At 38.6% G+C, this 23,528-nt stretch overlaps 1 protein-coding gene across 1 annotated transcript in view; it reads left to right on the top strand.

Annotated features, from left to right (window-relative positions):
• Nucleotides 1–2,740: 2,740 nt before the first annotated feature.
• The window catches only part of ESR1 (estrogen receptor 1), a gene marked incomplete at its 3' end in the record, with an annotated part of 172,322 nt that continues 151,534 nt past the window's right edge, over nucleotides 2,741–23,528 (top strand). Inside the window, exon 1 of the mRNA XM_082481905.1 lies at nucleotides 2,741–2,763. The remainder of the gene's footprint in view (nucleotides 2,764–23,528) is intronic.

Consider the following 23,528-nt stretch of genomic DNA (forward strand, 5'->3'; position numbering starts at 1 on the left):
CCTAGTATACTTTCAGTGGAAATTTTATAAAATTATAGATGCATATTGGGCAATATTTGACTAATAACTTGACTATTGAAATGCAGTATTTGTCAAATTGCTCATTTGACGAATGCCTATTTAAGCAACGTGTTACTGTGTATATGCATATACATCAGTGTTAAAAAAATGGGTGAAGCAGGCATGCAGAATAACAGAGACCTGATGCCCTGGTTCCAGCTGTGTAAATAGATGTTCCGCTCTGTTCCAAGAATTGCTCAGTCTGTATTAAGCTCCAGGATTTACGGACACTCTGCTTTTACCCATGGCTCTTTACTCTCTCTGACAGATGGTGGACTCCCTCCTTGCCATGCTTTTTCCCCACAAGGGTGCATTTCTTTCCCTACTTTGGCATCCCTCTAGCCATTTGATTCGCTGTCTCTGCCTGTAGGTTTGTTTTCCATACGATCACATTTCCGTCCCGTTGAGTTATCAGGAGTGGACTATTGTACCACTGCCCCCACCCCGTGTGTTTTGCAGCTTTCATAATTTCAAACTGAAAAATGAAATGTGGGGAAATATGACGCAAAGCATGTGAAATGAGCTTTGTGTTCGGCCAGAGAGAGGTTGCTGAGATGACTTGCAGTATGTTTGGGTTGTAGAGTGAGAATATTCTGAGAAAGGTGTTAGCACTTACCTGGGCCTTCTGGGAAATATGGCAAAGCATGCCATCGTTACGTTTAAAATTGATCCAAGAGATGATCTTTCATGGAGGCTTCTTAAATCAATGAACAGTATGCAGCTGAAGCCAATTTTCTCTCTTCACTTTTTTAAGAGCTCTGACAGAATCCCCTGTTTTGTGTATTTATTTCAGTGCCCCCATACGTCCCGTACTGTGATCAATGGGATGCTTCCACTGGCTTCAGTTCTGCCACATTATCTGCAAAATGGCACAATTTAGGTGATGCAAAGCTTTTCCTAAGAACACAGTGATAAAAATTGTGTACCTGGTAGAATACTTGGAAGTATGTACACAGTAATATGCACCAAGGGTCTCAAAATGCCTTTTTTTTTTTTTTTTTTAAATAATAATCTTCAAAGATTTCATATTAAGTAGTTTGGGAAAGATTTCCTCTATGTTTAAATAATCAATGGCAACAGCTCTGGAGTATTCTATTCTACTACTTTGAGTCAATGTTCATGTTTTCTTTCACAACTGTCAATAAGAATAGGGAAGACAAAAAGAGTCTTTTTATGCTACTATGTTTACATGGACCGGTACCTCACTTTGTGAAAAATTCAGCGTAAGTATTGGGATACCCTGTAGAATAAAATAGATCTTGCTTTTGTAATATTGAAGTATCTGTCTTGATTGAAGATATTTTCTAATTACGTATATATTTTGATACATATGTACAATTTTTTTGGGGAAATTTAATCTGAGGTTTTACTGTTAAGAAAAAATACCTTCGTGGTTGTTTTTTTTTTTTTTTTTTAATGAAGGGAGAATAATTTGGTTTCTTGACTCCTTTTCGTATTCTTTCCATTTTTCTTGCACATGGCGAGTCTGCTATGCAGGATTGTGTGTGTCATACCCAACTCCTGTGTTTATTCAAAAGCCCTTGTGAGCCATTTGCATTAAAAGGGCGGGCATACCACTCTCTTGCCTTATAACTAACCGCAAGGTGAGGGTGATTGCATTTAAGGATTAGAAGAAGAAATTATTTCCTGCCCTGGTCCTGTTAATATATGCAGCATATTTCTCTTTTCCGTGATCACGGTCTCCTTCAAACAGTTGTTTACATCTTTCGGTAAAGCTTCCTTCTACAACAACTGTCCCAACATGCCCCTAGAAACAAGGAAATGCTTGACATTTTATTGAACATAAAACTGTAATAATCTAATTCCAAATAAACTAGTAAATGGTGAAAAAGTTATCTGTTACAAAAGGTTAACGGGTATTTTCTGTTATCCAGACAACAGTATTCTGCTGGAACTTATTTTCTACCAGCTTTGCAAAACTGGAAGAGCTGCTCTTCTGACTGGAATAATTAAACAGCAGCCTTGAAATCAGACTAGATTTTATCATTGCATAGAACTTGCGTTCGGTCACTAATTCATCTGTTCAAATTCTTTGAACCTTCTCTGTATTATTAATTGCAGATTTATGGTTCATGTTTTACTAGCGTATAGGTCTGCAACCATATTTTTTACTTGTAAAAGAATTGAAAGCAATCTTCCAAATGCAAGTGTTTACAGCTCTCCCAATTACCTTAAGAGCATATGCTTTTAAAAAAATTGCTTCCTCTGTAGATACAAACTAGTAAAAACCTTCGCCTGAAGATGAAATTGGTTCCAGCGGTGGAAGTTTATTTTTAAACAGTAATAGATTTACTTTTAAATTTAATAGATCCTATTTTTCTTTTAAGGTCTGGTAATTTGTTGAGATTTATTGGAGCAGTTACCAGGTTTAGTTACGTGCAGACGCGAACTGAGATTTATAGCAGAAAACGTTTCCTGTGTGTTGAACCGGTGGCCGACGCCGGGCTGCAAGGTTCGCGGCATTGCCTGTTTTTCAGCAGGGGCTACGTTCCCGTCTAAATTTATCACCTTTTGCTGCTGAGGGCGTGTTATTGTGCCCGCCGTACGTCTTTTCTTGCAAACGTGCCGCTGGTTCAGCTTCCTTGCTCCTGAGACTTTTCTATTTTGGTTCCCCGCGTCATGTGATCCCCCCGGCCAGTGAGAGCCCCGCAGAGGGAATGGCAACAGCCTTCTGGGAGCAATGTAAGTCAGAAAAAACTCTTGGTTTTTTTTTGCAGTTTCTCTCCCTCACACTCAATTTTAGCTGCTGCTTTTATGCCGAACCTTTGCTGGGCACACCTAGTAATACCTATGGAAATGTTTAGAAGTTAGGGTTTTTTTTGGTTTGGTTTATTTTTTACTCTTTCTAACGTTACTTTTTCTTACTATGTTCTTTTTTTTTTTTTTTTCCGGTGTCCTCCAATGTGGTTGAGAAGACTAAAAAAACAACAGAAAACAAACCAAATGCATTCCAAATGTTGCCTGAGTTGCGTTTTAAGTTTAACAAGGAATATTTCAGGTGTAGTAGTACTTTGTTTAACGTGTGCTAGAGACAATGTCAAAAATCCTGTGCTGCAGTTGAGAAGGAACGATGTGACCCCCCCCTGCCTCCCTGCCCTTAGCCGAAATCGATCTTCGTTAGAACAACAACACTAACCAAAATGATCTGAAATCACATGCTGGTGCTTTGGCCAATTGGCTGATTCGTAATGGTGAAAGGACTTAATTCAGTTAAAGGACAATCGTGTATGTGAGGTAGTGTGTAACTTTTCTGGTATGAATGAAATACTGTATATTGCCCTCAGCTAATGCTGAGCCGTGCTTATATTACATAATATTGAAAACCTGTGTTTGGTGAAATTTGTAATTTTCTTTTTATTGCAGAGGCTCTTCCTGGTACAAGGTGAGAGTCTTGCCTTTCTATTTTTTAAGATAGTGCCTAAACTCAGTAGGTGAAATTTACCTGGTAATTACTACTAAGTATTGGGTTTGTCTAATTTAACTTCTTTTTTTTTCTTGGATAAATATGATTTTCCAAAAATCCTTCTCCATAGTAGGATATGAGTATATTTTACTTCTTTTCTATTTGATTGTTTTTGGGGTTTTTGTTTTGATTTGGTTTGGTTTTCTTTTATTTTTCTTTCTTCCAAATTACACGTGCTTTCTTTGGAATTTACTCTTAAGTTTCAAAGGCTTCTTTTAAATTTGTATCTCTAAGTGGTATGCCTTGATATCACATAAAAGTTTGAGAACAAGTGTTTGTGAAAAAGATGTTGTGAAATAGTAAGATGGAATCTCTTGATTTCCCTTCGTGGCCTGTAGTCTGCACCCCGTATTGCATTGCTTGGAGCTGCATAGGCCAATACTGCAGACTTCTTTATTTTCTCTGTGTTGCTGATCTATACACGCACAACAAAGCATTACATGAAAGAACTGTTTGAAATATTTTTTTGTTTGTTTTCTAAAAATCCATTGTGAACAGAGAAATTTCACTTAATGATTACAGTGAAGTACAAAGAGCTGTGGTGGGGCATGATAGTTTTTCAGTGCAGTTCCTCTCCTCATTATAGGCGCTGAAAGAAAATTATGTCCCAAATTCTGCATTGATTGAATTGCTGCAGTGTCAGAAGCACAATGGCATCTATGTGTAAATACCTGACCGAGAAACTGAAAACAATTAGAAAAAGCCATCCTTATTATGCAAAGTGGTTGAAACTTAGGAGCCGATCTCACAGACATTTTTGTTCAAAATTTTGCATTGTTGGGTTTGTTGATAAATTGTTGCAGGGGCAGGAGAGGAGAGTGTTTACACTGCTTTAAAACAAGACATGTATGTTCATTAGATGATAAAGCAAGTTGTAATCCACATGTTGCCTAGTTGCCTTTGCTTCGTGAGCTTGCGCGGTACCAACATGCACATAATGGGAATTTTGAGACCTTGCCTCAGAGCTGGATTCACTGATGCTTCCCGCAGCTGAACGCTGAGGCCAGTGAACGTGAGTCCTCAGCTTAAGAACTGTGTCAGTCTCTGTGGTAACCAGAGAAATTGCAATTGGTAAAATACGATGAGTTAAATTCGAGGATCTGCGTTATCGCTTCTTTTCTTATTTTTTTTTTTTTTTCACCTACTGGTTTATTTACTCAACTTCATTCATGCTCATCTGTCGTCTTTGCTTCTAAAAAGGAATGAAATAAAATATTAAACAAAAAAAGGGGGGGGGAGGTAAAAAAAGATAAAGCTTTATTTTAATGTGAGGGCAGTTAAACAGCGGCAGATTGTGGAGCGTCTGTCCATGGAGATACTCAGAACCCAACTGGACACAGCCCTGAGCGACCTGCTGTGGGTGACCCTGCTTGAGCAGGGGGGTTGTGCTGCGTGAGGGGGACCCCCGAAGTCCTTCCCTGCCGCAGCGATCTGGTGAATGCCTGAGAATTTCCCCTGCAAGTTGGCGAGGTAGACAGCACCGTTACTTTGGGGAGAGATCAGAAGCCACGTGTGGAGTTTAAACTTAAACTGTCACTCTTGTGCTTTAGACCTTGTCATATTGCTGCCTCCGTTCAGTCATTAATCATTCATTTGGAGTGATGGCCGGGCATGTCTTGCTGGCACCGCCTAACGCACGTCACCTGAAATGTCACCGACAAGCCACTGGCTGCGGACAGTGGGCAGGGTTCCTCTGTCACCTATTCGGCACAGCTATCCAACGTTACTTCTGCCAGCAGTTTCTTTTCTGGGCTGTTTCCTCAGGCACCACGGTGTAGCACAGCGGTGGGGGGAGACACTGGTGGAAATAGAGTGAGAAAACAAAGAGTAAAATTAATTAAGAGTACAGTGGGAGAAGCAGAAAATAGAAAGTGGAGGTGGAGAGCCAATGAGGACTGTGTTCCTACACGTGTGCTGCTATTCTATTTGAATCAAATCTCACTGTGGAATCTCCAGAAGCTGAGGAAGGGGTACAGGAGATTGCAAAGGCCATGCCAGAGGGTGGGGAAGGAAGGGAGGAAGAAGCAAGCTCATGAGAGCCCTTGGAGGCTACAGGAGAAAATTAAGCCCCGGTCCCACATACTGTATGTGGAGTCGTACTGTAGAGGCTTGGTGAGTGGTGCAGGGAAACGTGAGAACATTTGGTAGTATATGAAAGTACAAAAATAGTGAAAAGCAAAACCAAAGTTGTTTGGTGTTTTGTTTTTTTTTTTTTTTTTTTTAAATCTATCTGTATATAAAAACTTAAAATGCACTTGCCAAACATTAAAGTGTAGAGAGTTCATTTAATACTTTTCACCCTAACATATGAATGTAAATATTAAATAAAAATGGCAAAAGGTTATAACTTGACTTGCGTTTAGGAAAGATGACTTTAGATCTTTCTGCCATAGCGCTGTAGGTGATGATTTTGTTTAAATATTGTTTATCTTGATGAGACATGACTACTTGTCCTGAAAGCTATTGATGACCCAGAACCTAAGAGGTATGACTGTGAATAAATGCAGCCTGGAGCTGGAAATGTAAGCAGGTTGATCCTTCCAGGGGAGGGCTAGGCTGGGACGTGTCCCTGTTTAGAAGAGAGACAGTGAGTTGGCTGCAGGAGGTGAAGGCTCGGTAGGAAGGATTACACTTGGCGACTCAGAAGGCCATTTCCATTTCTGTCTAAATGGTGTAATTGGAATTTAAACACAGTATTTTCTCCTGAAGAAAACACAGTTTAAAAATATGACCCTATATTTTCTCACCAAATTATTCTTTGGTTTCCCCCCCTCCCCCTTTTTGGATGGCAACACTGCAAATGAATGTGGAAGAAATTCGGGCAATGCTTTCTTGTGGATGAAAATGAGAATTTGGCTTTGCAAGAGTAAAATAATCCTTTTTATTAATTTTAGGAAAAACCCCCACATTCCAAGGAGCCAGTAGCTGTAGCAGCTCAGACTGGTGGCTTTCAGTTTATGCTGATCTAGTCTGAGAACAAAGAAAGATAAAGCTGGAGGAAAAGGTTTTTAAATAAGTACCCAATATTAAACAATTTGCTAGCTCTACAAGATTATTTATTTATTTTGCTTTTTTGGTGGCTAGCATTTGTGTATGATAGCTTTTGGAATCTGCAGATCTCTGATTTGAAAAAAGCCCTTTTTTATATTGGACGTTAAAAGTAATTTCATTAATAATTTCCCAGACCTATAATTTGGCTTTTCTCTGCTATTTGTTTTTTTTTTATTATTTTTTAATCATTTCTGCTGGTACCATGACTTACTGCTGAAGGTAGATTAACAGACAAAAGGACAAAAGTTTGTCAGTTCACCATTTAAGTATGTTCTACAGTCTAAATCATAAAACTTGGTTTATTTTTTCAAGCGAAAATAATCTTTGGTTTTGAAAATACCTTTCTGTGGAATTTTTCTATATTTTTATTAATGTGGAAATATAACTAATTGTTTTAGTGCAAAGTCCTACAGGCAATAAAAATAACATTTCTCTTGTGTTTGATTATCTTAAAGAATGGAATAGTTAAAGGAGCATAATCTAGAAATAAATAAGTCTGGAATTATGCAGGTATGTTTCAAATATTTTGTTTTTTTTCGAGAGTCCAATTATGTTTCCATACAGAGCTACTAGTTTTGTGTCTATTCAGTTCTAAACAGCTTTCATTCACAATTTTTATGGCTTTCAATAGCACAGCAGTTACAGGTTAGACCTGCCAAGATAGCTTGTGGATTGTGGTAACTGTCTATCAGTCTTTGTGTCACCTATGGCAGCTAAGCATAAATGCCATGAAGCCAAAATTGGTCCGATGTGAATTTTGGCAGTTTTTTCAAAGCACATGGTTGGAAATCCGAACCAACAGAGGACTAAAATCTTCTATAGATTTTTGTTTTTTGTTCTCGGAAAGTTTGGGGGTAACTTTAGTGTAACTGCTTATAGTTTTGCCTTGTACATTCTTCAAGTGGAGACAAATTGGTTGTGCCTTTACAAATAAGATCACTGAGATTTTGTTTTGCAGTGATACAGCAGGAAGCATTTCATAGCCGGGTCTCATTTTATTGGCATCACAAATTTTGAGGTAATGGACTCAAATGATATTTGTAGGCTCATCTTGCTTTATTGTTATAAATCAACAACCCGCTTATTCGTTCCAAAATACCATTAATCTCAGACAGTCTTGGTGTCCGGTATGCAAATATATCCGCAACTGGTGCCAAGCGGTGTCCCCACCACCCTAAGAAATAAGTCAGTTTCTGCTTGTATTGACTCCCTCTGGCTCTGTCTGAAAGGCACTTTCTGTACAGCCATCGATAGCTTGCCTGGACGCTTTTGGATATGAAAGCAACCCTGAAGTCTTGATTTCGTGGGGTCATTAGAGGGCTGATGGCACATTTCACAAGAGTAAGGAGTGACATAATATTTCTGTCCCAGCCAATCTGAATGTCCTGTGTCAACCTAAACTCCTCCTGTAGTTTAAACTGGGCACATTTCTCGTGGATTTGCTTTTTGTCCTAATCTGTGATATATATTTCCATGGCTTGTTGAGCAGCTGCTTTGCACCAAACATAACTGCGTTTCAATGATGTTCCTGTATATGTTGGTGTACAGACACACAAGAGCTTGCACGTGCACACACTTTAAAGCAGAAGGACACCAAAGGCACCACTTCAATGAAATTTTGTAATCTTATGACGGATGAATTGTATGAGCTCATAATTATTTCCTTAACACCTCTTTTTCTTGGGTAGTCTTCCTCTTAACAAAGCATTTGCTGTTGTTCACTGGCATAGATTTGTATGCAAAGTGTGCATCACAAACAATGAAAAGGTGAATTTAGGAAAAAAGGAAGGTTGGCCCATATGTAACAGATGAAGATTACTTTCATACTTCCTTTTGGACTTTTGACAAAGAGCTGTCTTTTTAAAAAAATATTGATTTGTTTTCTTCCTTTATTTTTTTTTTCCTCTTGAAACCTAGCAACATGACGGATATACTTGTAGAAATGCCTTTAAAAATAAAACAGAAAAAGCTAGAGAAAGCTGAGTCAAGACAGACTCAAGAAACTTCATGAATTAGATGGTGAGTCAGTTATGATATTTTTATCTTTTTTTTAAAGGAGGAAAAAGCACAAGCAACTAATCTTTCTTCCCTCAGGGATTAAACTGAGACAAGTGAGACAACTCATTCAGCAAATTTGATCTCTGGTAACTTAAATGATTGCAAACTAGACAAAACATTGGACAACTAATTGTGTTCAAGGTAAAAATTTTGTGCTTGGGAAATAGATACATTCTGAAATGAGCCCATATCAGCTGCCTGGTGTTATGCAACCCTTCCACCCAACCTGTTGCCATTGTAAAACAACCAGGGTCTTCTAGTTCTAGTAAATGTCAGGCTGGTTTAAAGCCTCCCACTTGAGTGCCAGGGTTGGAGTAGGAGGACACCAACCTTGTTGCAGTTGTGCCCTGCTCTCCCGGCATGCCTTCCCGGCAGGTTTCCAGCCATCGGTGTCCATCCCCGTGAAACTCTGGCAGTGCTGTGGCAGGACAGGGAGGGCCTGATGTCTCGGGTGGCATAGAATGCCAGACGCATGGCTTGAGACTGTCCAAAGAACCAGTCTTGTGTTCAGACCCTAATGTTCCCATGAGGGGCCGGGGTGCATTTGATGCATCTTTGGAGCAGAGGTTTCAGTTCAGTTTACCCCCAAAGGAATCCATTTTATGCACACCCCAGCTGCTCTGCAAACCAAGCCAACGCAAGACTGGGGGAAATAATTTCAAAATCTCTCTATTATTGTGAACAAAATCGATAACATAGACACAGCTTATTTTTTATTAACTATTTGCCTTGTCTGTGGTAGCTAACTGACCTATCGCTAATCTGTCTCAGCACTGGATCTGCTCTGGCGAGCCAAGCAACTGCTTGCAAAAGACTGGACCTTCATACAAGCCCCTCTATTTCTACACTTGAAGCTACCTGTGCTGTCATAGAAACACAATCAAAGGGAAAAGCAGACATTTTGGATAAAAGTGGATCATTCTTTCTGTCTCAAAAATACTTTAAATCTAATTATGTGTCTAGTGATAGTAGTCTTATGCACGTGACTGAATTACAGCTGGTTACCTCCAAGACTTCTTGCGTGCAAAGCAGTTCACCTCTCTTGATCTTAAGAGAAGCAGAAACATACTATGTCATCAAGCAGAAACTTATTTCCGCAGAGGTAACACACTAGGACTTACTTCTGCATAGACACAGTCATAGTGCAGCTGTTTCATGCTGGTAAGTTTTTGCTTTAGTTTCATTTATTGAATCCAGCCTAAGTTGGGCAGCTAACCCAGTACTGAGCTGTCATAGCAACCAGATTGTGTAATTTGTTCACAGTGCTTATCCACATTTATCATAAAGCCTGGTTGGGCTGTTTTTCCTCTCGTGGACAGGCTAATCTAGAGCTTCACCCCTCTGTAATTTCCATACTAAATTTGTTTTCAGTGCTGGCTTTCTTTCTTTGGCTTAAATACCTTGTAGGTCTTGATGTTTATGCCCAACGTTGTATTTCAAAGAGTGGTCAGATTTCCTCTCATCTCTTTGTTGTTTTTTTTTTTTTTTTGGTCTAAGTAAGCCAAATTTTTAACCATCATTTGTGTAATATACTCTTCAACCTTCAGGTCTTTATTGAATTCAAGTTGCTGTTTCATCACTTACTCGCTTTATGATGTGAAATCCTTTTCCAACTCATTGCTGTTGGCCCTCACCCTTACTACCCTAACATAGTGTCATCGGCAAACTTAGTTGTATCACTAACTCACCTTCTTCTCCAGGTCTCTTATTAAAATATTACTTAACAGAGGCACTAATAGAAAGAATTCCCTTGTGACCTCCCTCCACTGAAAAAAGCCTAACCATTACCGTTTGGTTTAGTGTCCCACCTTTTAGCTATCTGTTCAGCCCCGTGGGTCCTGTCTGGGCATCTCTCTTTCTCTGAGAGCTCTTGGAGACAGAGCTTGTTGAATTACTGATAGAAATCCAATTAATTGAATGTCTTTTCACATTTGTATTGACTCCAGAACAAAAATCCTTTTAGAGAAGCTCCCATGATGACACTTCTGCAAATACTGTATTTATGGATGCTCTAATTGTGGTCCTTGTAGCAGTTTCTGTTAATTTACCCAGTAGAGATGCCTGGTCACCTGTTCTCAGCTACCTTAGGTTAACCTCTTTCTTCCTCCTTTCCCAAATCCTTTTAAGGTTTGACATCCCATTTCGTCTTTTCCCTGTCCTTTGATACTGAGGATTTCACCCTCAAATTCCTTTAAAACTCACCAGCTGGTCCTGGTGACTTCTTATTGTTCTCTTTGTGGATTTTTCTATAGACTCTTTTACTGACACTTGACCGTTCAGACAGATCCTTCAATGACCCCCCCCCTTAAGAAAGGTTCTGTTATTTGAATTTCCCTTAAGGTCTTTGCTATGAGCATGGATGCAAAAACTTTATTTAGCTTTTCTGCTATAGCCTTTTTTTATCTCGGTGCTCCTTCTACGTCTTTATGTTTCAGACTTCTAGACACTCTGGCAAGCTTCCTGATCTTGATGTACTTAAAAAAAACCACACCACCACACACAAACCCCTTTGGAAGTTATTTCTCAAACCTTTTTGGCTTGTCTTACTGCATTTTTACATTTAGTTTGCAGAGGTTTATTTTGTCTTTTATTGTCCTCATTAAGACACCAACTTCAGTTTTTTGAGGAGCTGCTTCAAATAACTTCTTACATTAGTAGTTAGCTGTGTTGTTTTTCCACATGTTTACTTTGCATCCCTCAATATATTCTGTATACTACCCAAAAACATTTTGCTTGTCTATTTGTTAACTTGTTAGTTCCTTTATAGCAACCTCTTTATTTCTATACAATTCCTATTTTTCCAATCAAGCAGTATTTTAGGGGATGAGTTGGCTTGCTCCTACAGAGGTGCTTAATTTAAGAGCTTTATGACTGCTATTAAAAATTGGCTCTTTGATAGCAAAATTCCTATATACTGGGCCCTGTCAAATTAGTATTTGTTTATCTTGTAGATTATGTGTATAACTGCTCCCTGAAGCATTCATTAATAGTGTCTAAAGGTTTTGTTTTGCAGCCATGCACAAAATTGATGTTTATTTGCTTGTATAGGAGCATTTTCTGTCTACCACCATAGTTTGTCTCATGTCTGAGTTTTTCGGAATATGTAATGTAGCCGGTCACCAGCTACAGCGTTGTTGGAGAAATCAGGAGTAGTAAAACCATACTGGGTGTTCCCTTTTGTGTTCCTCTCAGTGCAGGTTTGTTTCAACACCCCCACCCCCTCCCCCCCCCAAATAGTGTCATGCAGCTGAATATCTTCCTCTACTAAGGATGTTTTTTGAGAGCTACATTTTGTTTCTTGCTAGTCATTCCGAATGTGTCTTCATAAGTTGCACTGTATCATGCATCTCCCGTACTGTTTTCTTTTTTATATGTTATGTTCTAAAACATGCCAGCTAAATATGCTCTAGTGACTTTATTAATTGCTGATAGGTTATTAGCTCAGCTGTTGTTCTTTTCTGAAAGCCCTCCAATCTGACAATACCTTTCTGATTCTATGTGATGACCAAAGTACTGAATTTGATGTGCTGGGATGGGGATTTTGCCTATTTGAAGAACATGCAGTGAAAATACAAAGAGGTCACCATCTTCCTTGTACTCTTGCAGCCACGCGAAGGAGCTGGGACAGCCTCGGCAGAGGTGGGCAGCTCCGAGTGGCAGTGCTGCTTGGGTTTTTCACATCATCGAGTGCTGCAGTCCATCCCAAACACATTGTTGGCTTGGCTCTTGTTGCTCTTGGCATCTGGATGCCGTGAGGATTTGTAAGGTGGACCTTGGGGAACACACCTCTCTGCTGTAGCTTGTGGATAATTCCCACAGTACAAGCACAGGGCTTTTACAGTCCCGTTTTCAGAGCTTGCATGGCTGAAAAGATCTGCTCTGACCATCCTGGCTGACTTGCTGTGTAGCACAACCTGTAGGAGCACTCTGAATTACTTTCTTTTTGAAATTATAGATGGTTTAGGAAAGAAACCCTTTGCTTCATTGTAAGACTACTTTACATCAGTCTGGACAAGCACAGAGTAGTTTTTCAAGGGGTAATTATCTGTACTGTAAAAAAGTTTATTTCTGGCCCTTACATGTGTTATCCCAGTATATTTGTCTGTGACAAATAGAGGCAAATGTGACTCTTCTTGCTATTGTATCTTTCCCTACAGAGCTATATTGCACGAGGATTACACTGACCATATGGGCACGGGGTAGTATTGGCAGGTCCTGTTCAGCTGCCTGCTAGTAAGCCCAATTTTTGTGAGTCGCTTCTCCTCAGGGCAGAGAACCGTGTCTAGTGAATGGCTTGCATTCCCTCCCCCTCCCCTCCCCTCCCCAATATGTGCTTTTATATTTAGCTATATTGGAAATGATATTGTTTCCCTGAAGGAAGGTTATAACCCAATCCATGTTGGGTTTCATTGTTAAAAGTATTATTTATTTATTTATTATTCTTCCAAATATTGTATTTTTCTGTGCATCTGGTTAGTAATGCTATTATTCTTGCATACATGACACTGAGGAAAATGCATAATAGTATAGCTACCCTACCCAACCCAGGCATGGGACATGCTTGGTTGTTGATGTTTCTCCATTCACAGTTGCATTTTTTTAAAGTCTCCTAGTCTTCTTTCATTTTTATATATGACAATTTGTTTTGTTTCATACTTTTACCTTAAGCAAATTGTCAGACCACTGTATCAAATGCTTAAATTTTGCAATGCTATTGCTTCCATCGGCCAAATATCTTGAATTAACAGTTGTTCAGTCAGTTTGAGATAAGTCACCACACACTTATATAACCTTATTGGTTGATATTATCACATTAGTCTCTAATTCTTAATTAAAACCCTGATTTCCCTTGAGAGTAGAATCAGATATTGTGCCCAAGTTAATTGGGTTATCCTGTTTATCTCTTTAAAATTCTAGTATACTAGCTTTTTTCCCCGAGTCTTGAAAGTTTCTGGTGTTTAAGAATTTATTGAATATTATAGTTCAAGTGCAGAGAAGTCATTGGCTGGCTCTTGTAAGTCTTCTAGCAATTTTTCAGACATACTAGCTAAAAAATGTGATGTCAGTAACTGCAGCTTACCATTCTTCTGAATTGTTACAAGGATGGAAAGTGATACAGCATCGTCTGGCTTCTCCCCCCAAACCAGAACACATCTGCTGAACGATGCAGTGTTTTTTTGCGTTACTGTTATTGAGTGTACCAATGTTTCATTCAAAGAATAGTCTGATGCCAATATAAGGATTTCTTTTTGTTCCCTAAATATTTTAGAAAACTGCCTTCCTTGCCTGAACTGCTGCCTTCCTTTTGTTTCCCTTTGTTTCGGTTATTAGTTTTCTAGAATTCTTGAAATGCTGTCTTCTGTATTATATCTGTTTTCACTTTACAGATATAGTCTTTGCACATATTTAAGCTTGCAGTTATAGTTTGAGAATCTAAAGTTTTATTACCCACAACTACTATTAAATTTATAATTTTTCACTTGTACACCTTCTAACTCAAATTTAACTTTCCTTTATATTTTTTGAACCATGGTATTTTGTTGAATTACAGCTTTTCCCAGCAGCTAGTAAAATGTGCTTAAAAAGTTTTCAAATGCTATTCATATTTTCTAGGCAAATGCTTGTTCTCAACTGATTTTAATTCACATTGCTTTTTATCTGTGAAACTGGCCCTTTAAAACTAGAAAGGGTGTGTGTGTATATATAAATGATTTGGATTTGATGTTTTTACACATTATTGCAGTCATATTGTTATCAGTTGCATCTATGTGATCGTAAACTTTTTTGTTAAATTATTATCTCTTCTTCTTTCATCTTTTTGTCAAATGATATGTAATTCCCCCATCCAGCAATTTTTATTTGAAAAATTACTGTGTATGGTTTTTAGGCTATCCAAAGATGCTGTAATATTGAAAACTCATAAAGAGCGCCCTATGACAAAGATGGCTCCCATTCTGTATTTAGTCTCATTTTAGGCTTCTGCTGAGCCTTTCTCTTCTTTCTTTAGATACTATTGCTCTTTGATTTGTTGCTTTTCTTTCCTTGATTGTTAATTCCTCTGTCTTGCAAAATATATCATTAACTTTATTTGAAGTGTGCTTCACATATTAAATAACATACTTGAAGTTAAGAACATAAGAGCTTTTCTGGATCTAGGCCCTAGTCTCTGCTTTCTTTTTTATGACTACTTTTATCTTGCTTTTCACTTTCTTATCACCCATTATTCTTTTTATATTATTTCCTTACCTTGTCTACACATTCCATATCTCTTGCAGTTTCCTTTTTTGCCTTCTCTGCTCCCCAGCCCTCCTTTTTCAGTCTTTTCTATTTCTCCCCACAGTTTATGGCTCTGAAGAATGACTTACGCTATCAAAGTTACTACTCTTGGCTTTATATGCTTTTACAGTGTCACACTAGTATTAAAATAGCCTACCTTGAGAAAATATCTGTACTTTAGAAGTGATATGTACACCAAGAAATATTAGGAATGTAGTCATTAACACCCATTTTTTTCCTTTCTTTTTCTTATTTCTAGTATAACTTCTGGGTTGTAATATTGGAATTAAGAACACTCTGGATATAGTGATTGATAGTGTTTTCACAACCTGTTCCCTTTCCCTTCATGGAACAGTTGATGCTGCTATCCTAAAAAAACAGTCAGTGGAGACACGAAGAAATACTATGGGTGAAATGAAGAGCTAATGCAAAACGCATTCACTGTTCTGCATTGTCAGAGTTCATAGGTTCTTGCAAAATCATTGAGATTCATGAACTTCAAGCCATGAACCTTACCCCTGTTGGGTAAATGAGAGCATTGACATTATTTCTTACTTGAGGACAGATTTTTTTCCTTCTATTTCTCCTTCTCTTCTTCCTCTCTTCCCTCTTACTCTGCCACCCCTTCTCTCTTTGTAACAGAGTTGTTCTGTTTGTACTAGAATGGCTGTTAAATTGAAATAGAAAAATAAGTCACCCCTCTAAGTTGCCTGCTAACTTCAGACGATGTTAGCCTGCTTTGGGAACCACTAATTAAAATGAAATAGTTGCAAAAGGACATAGTGGTTTGATTTCAGCAATTTTCTTCACTTTTTCTTGGCAACCATAGCAGGAAAGTTGTTTTTCTGCTCCGTTGATGGTAGGTATTTGAACCAACAACTTGGTTGTCTTAGTCGATCCAGATGTTTCAGCCTGTGATGTAAAGAAACCTCCCCTGTCTGTGTCATGTTTTGTTTTGGTTTTGACCTGTGGGTCAGTTTATAAGGTAATGTGATGCATGGCCTAAACAAGACACACGGGCCTCCTCCATCCCTGTGGGGGATTTCTTGAAGTCTGCTGGTGTGCCCACCCTTTCTGCAGAATGTAGCTTGGCAACTGCTCATAAAGAAAACTCGAAGTAACATTTCCTGTCTTTGTAGTCTTCTTTGTCCTGGAAACAAGGGGCAGTGTAGGAAGAAATCACCTCTGGCTCAGCTGAACTGCTGCTAAGGTTGCTGGAAAGATGCCCTGGTGGTACACGCTCTGTCTGGGCTTGGGCTTCAAGGTGTATTCAGCTTTGCTGTGTGCTTCCACACTATTTCTCTTCAACACAAAGTTGTGGTTACCACTCGATGCCTGGTTCTGGAGGAAACTCTTTAGTCCCTTTGCTGGTGAACTTTCTACTGCCTGACAGTCACCACTTTTCGTTTTTGTTCTTTCTGTTCTCGTTTTTGCTCCGTTTTTCTTTTCCTCCAGGCTTTAGCGTCTGCACTGTCCCTCCATTCTCTCTGCACCTTCTCAGGTGGTGACACCGCTGACCGAGACTTCACTGTCTGCTCTGCCCTGCATGGTAGCTCCCTACACGCCTGCTGCTCCCCAATTCCTTCACAGATGTCCCTTGCTCCTGCCTGCGACAGGGTCTGCTGAGGGCAGAAGACTGTATGGAGGTGTTCCTGGAGCCTGCAGCTACCAGCTCCATCACTCTGCAGCTGATGTGCGCACCAGGAAGGTTTGCACATGTTGTCTTGAGCAGGGAAGAGAAGCGTAGCCAGAACAGTGAAATGTTCAAACGGCTCAGATGTTGAAGAAGCATCTGAGGTTTTTTCTCAGTCTTGAACGGATTAGGAAACTTCGATTAATTTCATGGTTCAAAGTTGGGTTGGGTTGCAAAAGTGTTTTCAGATAGTACAAAGAAATCGAAAGGGAAATTTAGCTAAATTTAATAGCCTTCAGTTTCTGCAGCTCATTCTCACTTCAAAGTCAAACTGCCGCAAAATCTATGTGAAAGAAGTGAAGCACAAAGCTGCAATTTTTGTAATTACCTTTGAAGCAACATTTTTTTCTTTTGGAGAACAGCTGCTTCCTTCTCTTAGTCTGAACAAGAATTGTGAAAGACTTGGGCTGTATTCTATAACGAATATATTCATATATGTGTGTGTCTGTACATACATACATATTTAAATATTCATCTCTATAATGAATATGCCATTAGCACAGAAATAATATCATATCTCAAGAAATTCATTTTGGAGAGGGGCTGCTTGACTTTACCTCTCCTATTGTCCCCTCAACATCTTTCCTTTCAGACCTGAAAGTATATTTTGCTTTTGCTTTGGAAAGTATTTATGCTCAAATTATCATGTTTCTCAAATATGCATCCTGTGTAGATTTCTTTGTGTTTCACTTAGGTTATTAAAGGGTTGCCTTGGCACCTTTCAATATGGCTTGTCCTGCAAAGCCATATGAGTTAGGAAAACAGTGAAGGCAGTTGGATTCATGAACATGCGAGTTTTTCCGATTATTCTTTTGTATAGGCAGAGAAAAGGGTTTCATATTTTACCTGAATTACTTTATTCATTCCATAAAAACTTGTTTGTTGTAAAGGTGATTGAAAGCTTGATGTCGGGTATAAAGAGCTGAAGTATTTAGAACACGCAGCAAGAGAGACGTATGCTCTCTTTATATATTTCTGTCTTTGAAGTGAGACTGCCACAGCTGAAAAACTGGAAATAATGACAATGCAAAAGTAGATAAATGGAAGAAGCACCTCTTCAGTGCGGAGAGTAGAGGAATTATTTCAACAAGGGACCAAAAAAAAGTTGTATTTGGGAAAGAATGCCAAAGCATTGCTCAAAGTTTTCAGAGGACAAAATACTGGTGAAAAAGAGGACCTTGGATTAGGGTGATCGGGACAGTTTGGTCAGTTTAGTTCAAACAAACAATCAATGTTTTATTTTGGCCGCATACAGGGTGATCGGTCTGCGCTTGTCCTGACATATTTTGGATGTGCCCATATTAGCAAGTAGCGCAGCAGAATGGAAACAGGCCTAGAAAGCAAGACTGCAGGTGCTGAGGGACCTCACCTCCACACTGGATGTGCTACAGGGGATTTTGCTTTGGAAAAGCTGTAGTCTGGTGGACTAACCCCACCCTTAATTTGTAGGAGAGCTCTAGGAGAACATCTGACTTAGTTTCAACCAAAGGGAATCACCATTATAAATGGTGGTGGTTTATTAATTTCTGTGTATGAATAATAGTTTCATAATACAAATTCCTTTGAAATAGCAGCTGAAAATAAAGGAAGGTCAAAAGTTTGGGGAAAAAGGTGCAAATATTTAAGAAGGGGATAATTAACCATTGGAAAAGATGCAATTCTCTAATTTTCACGGCAGAGATTATCTTTTAGAAAATCCATTGAGATACACAAGTCATTGTACTAGATTATAGTTAATGAAAGTGGGCTGTGTATGGGAAGAAGATCAATGCCTGGAGTACAGGACTTGGAAGTGAATTTTCCTGGGTTCATTTAACATGCACAGGTTGTGCCTAGGTCTTGGTCTTTACTACTCCTGGCCCGTTGCCCCCTGGCTCTAATTCTGTCTGCGGAAAATTTCTTGTGTGACTCCTGGGAGCCTTTACCCATTGCCATTTCTGACTTAGCCAGGGGTAGCACTAGATGGCTGTGGTATGGCTTTAATTAATGAATATTGACAGATTTCTTGTAATCTTCATGCTGGTAGTGCTACGGTAATGTGAAATCTTATTGCCTGAGTATTACTGGCCACAGTTGTTCTATTCACATACACATCCTTGAGTGTTTTAACCTTATGTTTTCAGTTTATTTTTATCTTTAAAAGGCCGTCTGCTTTTTAAAAGATTTCTAGTTGTTTGGAAAACAGCTTCTGTATCAAACTCGTCCACAGATGAAAGTACTCTCTATACACCTTGTGAACTTTTTTTATTTCCAGCCATCCTTGCTTGCTTTTTTATTTTTTTCCTTCATCTCTTCTCTTGCTTGTTCGCTTGTCTGGGTACCCTTAGCAACATCTTTCACTAATGGAAAAATAGCAATGCTTCCTGTAGTCTCACTGCGACTGAATCAGAAACAGAATCTACTTGACAAAGTATCTATGTTTTCAGTCCCACTGCTCCTTCTGTTATCCTGAACATTTAACATTATGTATCAGGGAGATCTACAGATTCTTAATTTGTGTTTTTTGTAGTTGGTATTGCAATATTATGTGGAATTAAGAAGTGGAAAAATAGTCAACTGTGTATAGTAGGATCTTTGCCTCTGGATTGGATGAAGAAAATCTTCCCCCTTATATTTTGTACAATTGCATATTATGGATTGCAATCTCCAGAGAAATCACTTTGCGGAGTTCCTCTATAGAGACAGAGCCACACAGCGATAATTCACTGTTCTCTCATTTTACTTCTGAGGAATTCTCTGTAAGAACTGCAGTCTCAATTTTTGCATCAACTCCCTTGATTCTGGAGGCCAGGGGGTGCTATAGGTATATGCATTATAATCTATGTAGGCTTAGTAGTCAATATAGAGGGCTCATGAAACCTGTTGTGTTTTTTATTTTCTTGCTGTTCTGATTTCTGAGTGTTTCGTTTCTTAAGGAAATTATTTCAATGGCTGAAGGGATGTGTGTGTGTACATGTCCTGATTTGGCTTTAGACAGGTTCTTGGATTTCTAGTATTATTTCTATAGAAATGCGTCTTATCTGAATGAGGGAATGGATAAATGAGGCTTAGGCCTGGGAGTTCAGCCCTGGGAAATTATGGACCTTATACTGATAAAATGATTTCTTTTGTTAAGAAGAGAGAACTTGTGGCGTGGAATGAAATGGGAGAGAAATATTTTATTTCTCATATACAACCCCCATATATAAATACATGTAAATAAAATACATATACTTAAGTCTATTTTTACATTGTTTTCATGGTGGGAAATTTTGAAAAAATAATTTCCTTAATCAAATCTTTACTATTTGAAAATACATTTTATTACATTTCAGTATTAGACAAAACTAAATTATTTGAATTACATACTCTCAAAACCAGTTTAGTTATTCCTTTTCTCCTGCTCTAATCATTCAGATGTGTGTAAGCAGCAAGGAAATGTAAAAGTCTATGCATTTTCTTGGGTATTCATATAGTCTGATTGCCAAGGAGACATCAGGAAATTCACACAGAGCATATCATATCTGGTTTTGTTTGTGTGTTAGAATGTCTGATGAACTAATAATTGATCAGACAGATGGTTTGTGGGTAGTAAGCCCTGGGCCAAGTTTTTTTCAACTCCACAATGTTTTCCCGGAAGTGGTTATTTGAGACTGCACCTCTTTATCATAATTTCTGATTGCCTGTTCTAATACACTACATTATGTTACTGACTATTAGAAAGCAATATATCTGTTTTGAAAAGGCAGCTATTAAAATAATCACTTCTTTATTTCTCACCGCCAGCAGTGCCGGATTAAATGTACATATCATTCCTGTCTTAAAGGTAGCACACGAGCATGTCCTGCAGACATGAATAATGCCTGCTAGCTTTGTGTGCGTGCACTTGTGTGTGTATGTGTGTATTTACACAGAGATTTTTCCAGTGTTTTGGTTTGTTTCCGGAGGATCTTGACAGACTTGCATATGTTTCACTTGTGTTTGAAAATCATTTCAGGTGTGGGAGGTTTGGAGTTGAGTTTATATTTAGAAATAATCAAAATAAAAATTAATTGCTAGTAAGAATATCCTTTCACATACTAAAATTAATTTACCTGTTTAAAAATGAATGGACTACCACCAAAAAGGCTGTGGGCACAGTACCTGAATGTTGACATTGCGTGAAAATAAGTAAGGCAGTAGTGGCCAGCCCAGCCCAAACCACAACAGCAGTGGTTTCACATTATGGAGAGTTTGATAGCAATGCTGACTTGAGATATTCCTCCCCTCCTGCTGCCGATTCTCACAGAGTTACTGTATCACCCCTCCAGCAGCGCAGGCTCCACTGTCTATTGAACTGTATTGTAATTCAGATCAGGCAACTGATCTAAAAAAAAGTGAGGTGAAGTGTGCGTATATGTTCATTTTAATCTTGGATCAGAAAACCATGCAACCCACAAATGGTTCTTCTGGTCCCGCTGAAGGAGTGGCTTAGATTTATGAAGGAGCTACCAGAAAATGGAAGGTCAAGAATCCTGTAAACTGGAAAATAAGCATTAAGAAAAGGAGACATGTTGTCTAAATCCCACCTTGTGCTCTAGGCCAGATGGGCAACCTAAAGTCCTGTTGAAGGCAAAGGGCCTCCTGGTGCGCTGGAAGGTGCTATGGCATTGAGGGTTTAAAATATGCAGCAAGAAGGATACGGTCAGTGCTGCACACTGGATTTGTAAGCCGAACACACATATTAGGAAAGAATTTTTCACAGAAAGAGCGGTCGGGCATTGTAATAGACTGCCCAGGGAGGTGGTTGAGTCACCATCCCTGGATGTGCTTAAGAGACGTTTAGATGTGGTGTTGGGGGATATGGTGTAGGGGAGAACTTTGTAGAGTAGGGTAGATGGTTGGTCTCGATGATCCCAAGGGTCTCTTCCAACCTAGACAATTCTATGATTCTATGATTTTCTTCACATAGGGGTTTGTCTTTAGTGTCCTTGTTTCTTTGTTAACCTTTTCAAAGAAAAAACAAAGGTCCAATACTTGTATGAGTAGAGTCCTAGGCTGACGACTGTCGCAATGACTGGAGAAAAGGTTATGGAAGGGTTTTGACATGAAGCCGTTACTTAAGATTAGGGAAATTTTCTCTGTTGATCTGTATAGAAATGGTTTGTGTCTGATTTTTCTGGTTGTATTTGCATAAAAGGGGTTTCTAGTGCGCAAACTCTGACCTGTGATGATTGTGGGTGCCTTTTTTCCTTGAAGGTAATCAGCATTAGCTACATTCAGTGCCACAGTTTAACTCTCTTTGGCCTGAATGCAAGTTACTCCTTAACGATCCTCTGTTAGACAAAATAGATTATTGTTATTACATGCAAAATGATTTTTCTTTAAAGGGTCAACTTTAAGTCACCACCAGGTTATCTAAAAGCTTCTTTTACTGGTTTCTGTATGTATCTGAACACTGTATAAATGCAATAATTTAATGGGGAACTGAACTGCATCATCTTAGTGTTTTGGAGGAATTTTTTTTTTCTCTTGGTTAGATCCAGGAAGAGAAAAGGGAAACTAGACAAAATAGTTTGGAATAAATTCTTGGTGACTTTTTTTTCTACTGCAAATCAAGAGGAAGTTTTGAAGGCATTTAAAAAAAAAATAGTGTGTTTGTTGTGGTTACTCCATAAACGTTGCTTGCCTTCCTCTTTCCATTTATTTTTGGAACGTTGTTTTGTATGAGAATAAGGAAAGACTTTTGTCATCCAATTTGATATTTAATGGCAGATATCACAGCACTCCTTAGTTTATCAGACAATGTCTGTTGGCACATGTTCCAGCACGTTGCCTGGGAAACAATGTGTTTTCTCCGTTTACATTAAAGTATTCCTTCAGCTGTGAAACTGTATTTTAGGAAATCAAAAGCAAAGTATGCATGGATACTTATACTTGATGCCTTACTGCTAATGAGAAAGATGCTTTTAATTACTTTTCCAGTGATGTGTTCACCAGATAAATACTGAACGTCATAGGAAAAATATGAAGATTGTTAACTTTGAAAGAACTGCTATTACATTCTTAAATCAGCTTTATTGTGTATGCATAGTATATGATAGAATTGTAATTACATGACTGCATGATATTTCTTATAAAATTACTGCAGGCACAAAATACAACGTGCATAACTGATGAACAACTATCCCATGTTTCATGATCATTGTGTAATGTATGGTAAAGTCCTTATTTTAAATGTTGAGATGAAAATATTAAGGAGACTTACATTAAGTTTATCAATTTCCTTATAAGTCTTTAGGTGGTTTAATATAAGACACCATTTCAAAATCACTGGGGCCAAGAAGGCAGTATTATTTCTACTTTAGAGATTGTGAATAGGTTAAAAATTAGATTAGTAGAATTTAGAGACTTTTGATACCTGATTTTTCTCAGGACTTAGCATTATAAAGCACTTTGAATATTCATATCTGACCTTGAGGCACAAGTGGCAGTTTTAAGTTCTCACCTCCTCTGTAAATCAGACATGGTTTCTTAGGTTAAGATTCTGAAGGTGAAGGTGTTGCTCGAAATAGTTTAGATATGATTAAAAAAACCTCCTTTGCCTATGTTTTCAGTCCTGATTTATGACACAGGCAGGATAGCTGAAAAGAATGAGTGTATGGGCATGGAATTGGTCACCTGCCTAGTGGATGAAGGGAAGGCAGCGGATGTAGTTTTTCTGGATGTTAGTAAGGCTTTTGATACCCTTCCTCACAGAATCCTTCTGGACAAGTTGTCCAGCTGTGGTATGAGCAGGTTCACAGTGCACTGGTTGTAGAACTGGCTGAAGGGCAGAGCTCAAAGGAATGTAGTGAATGGGGCTACATCTGGCTGGTGACCGGTCCTTAGCAGTGTTCCTCAGAGCTCAATTTTAGGGCCGGTTCTGTTCAATATATTTATCAATGA

The sequence above is a fragment of the Vanellus vanellus genome (genome assembly GCF_965231255.1).
Source record: "Vanellus vanellus genome assembly, chromosome: 3".
Lineage (NCBI taxonomy): Eukaryota > Metazoa > Chordata > Aves > Charadriiformes > Charadriidae > Vanellus > Vanellus vanellus.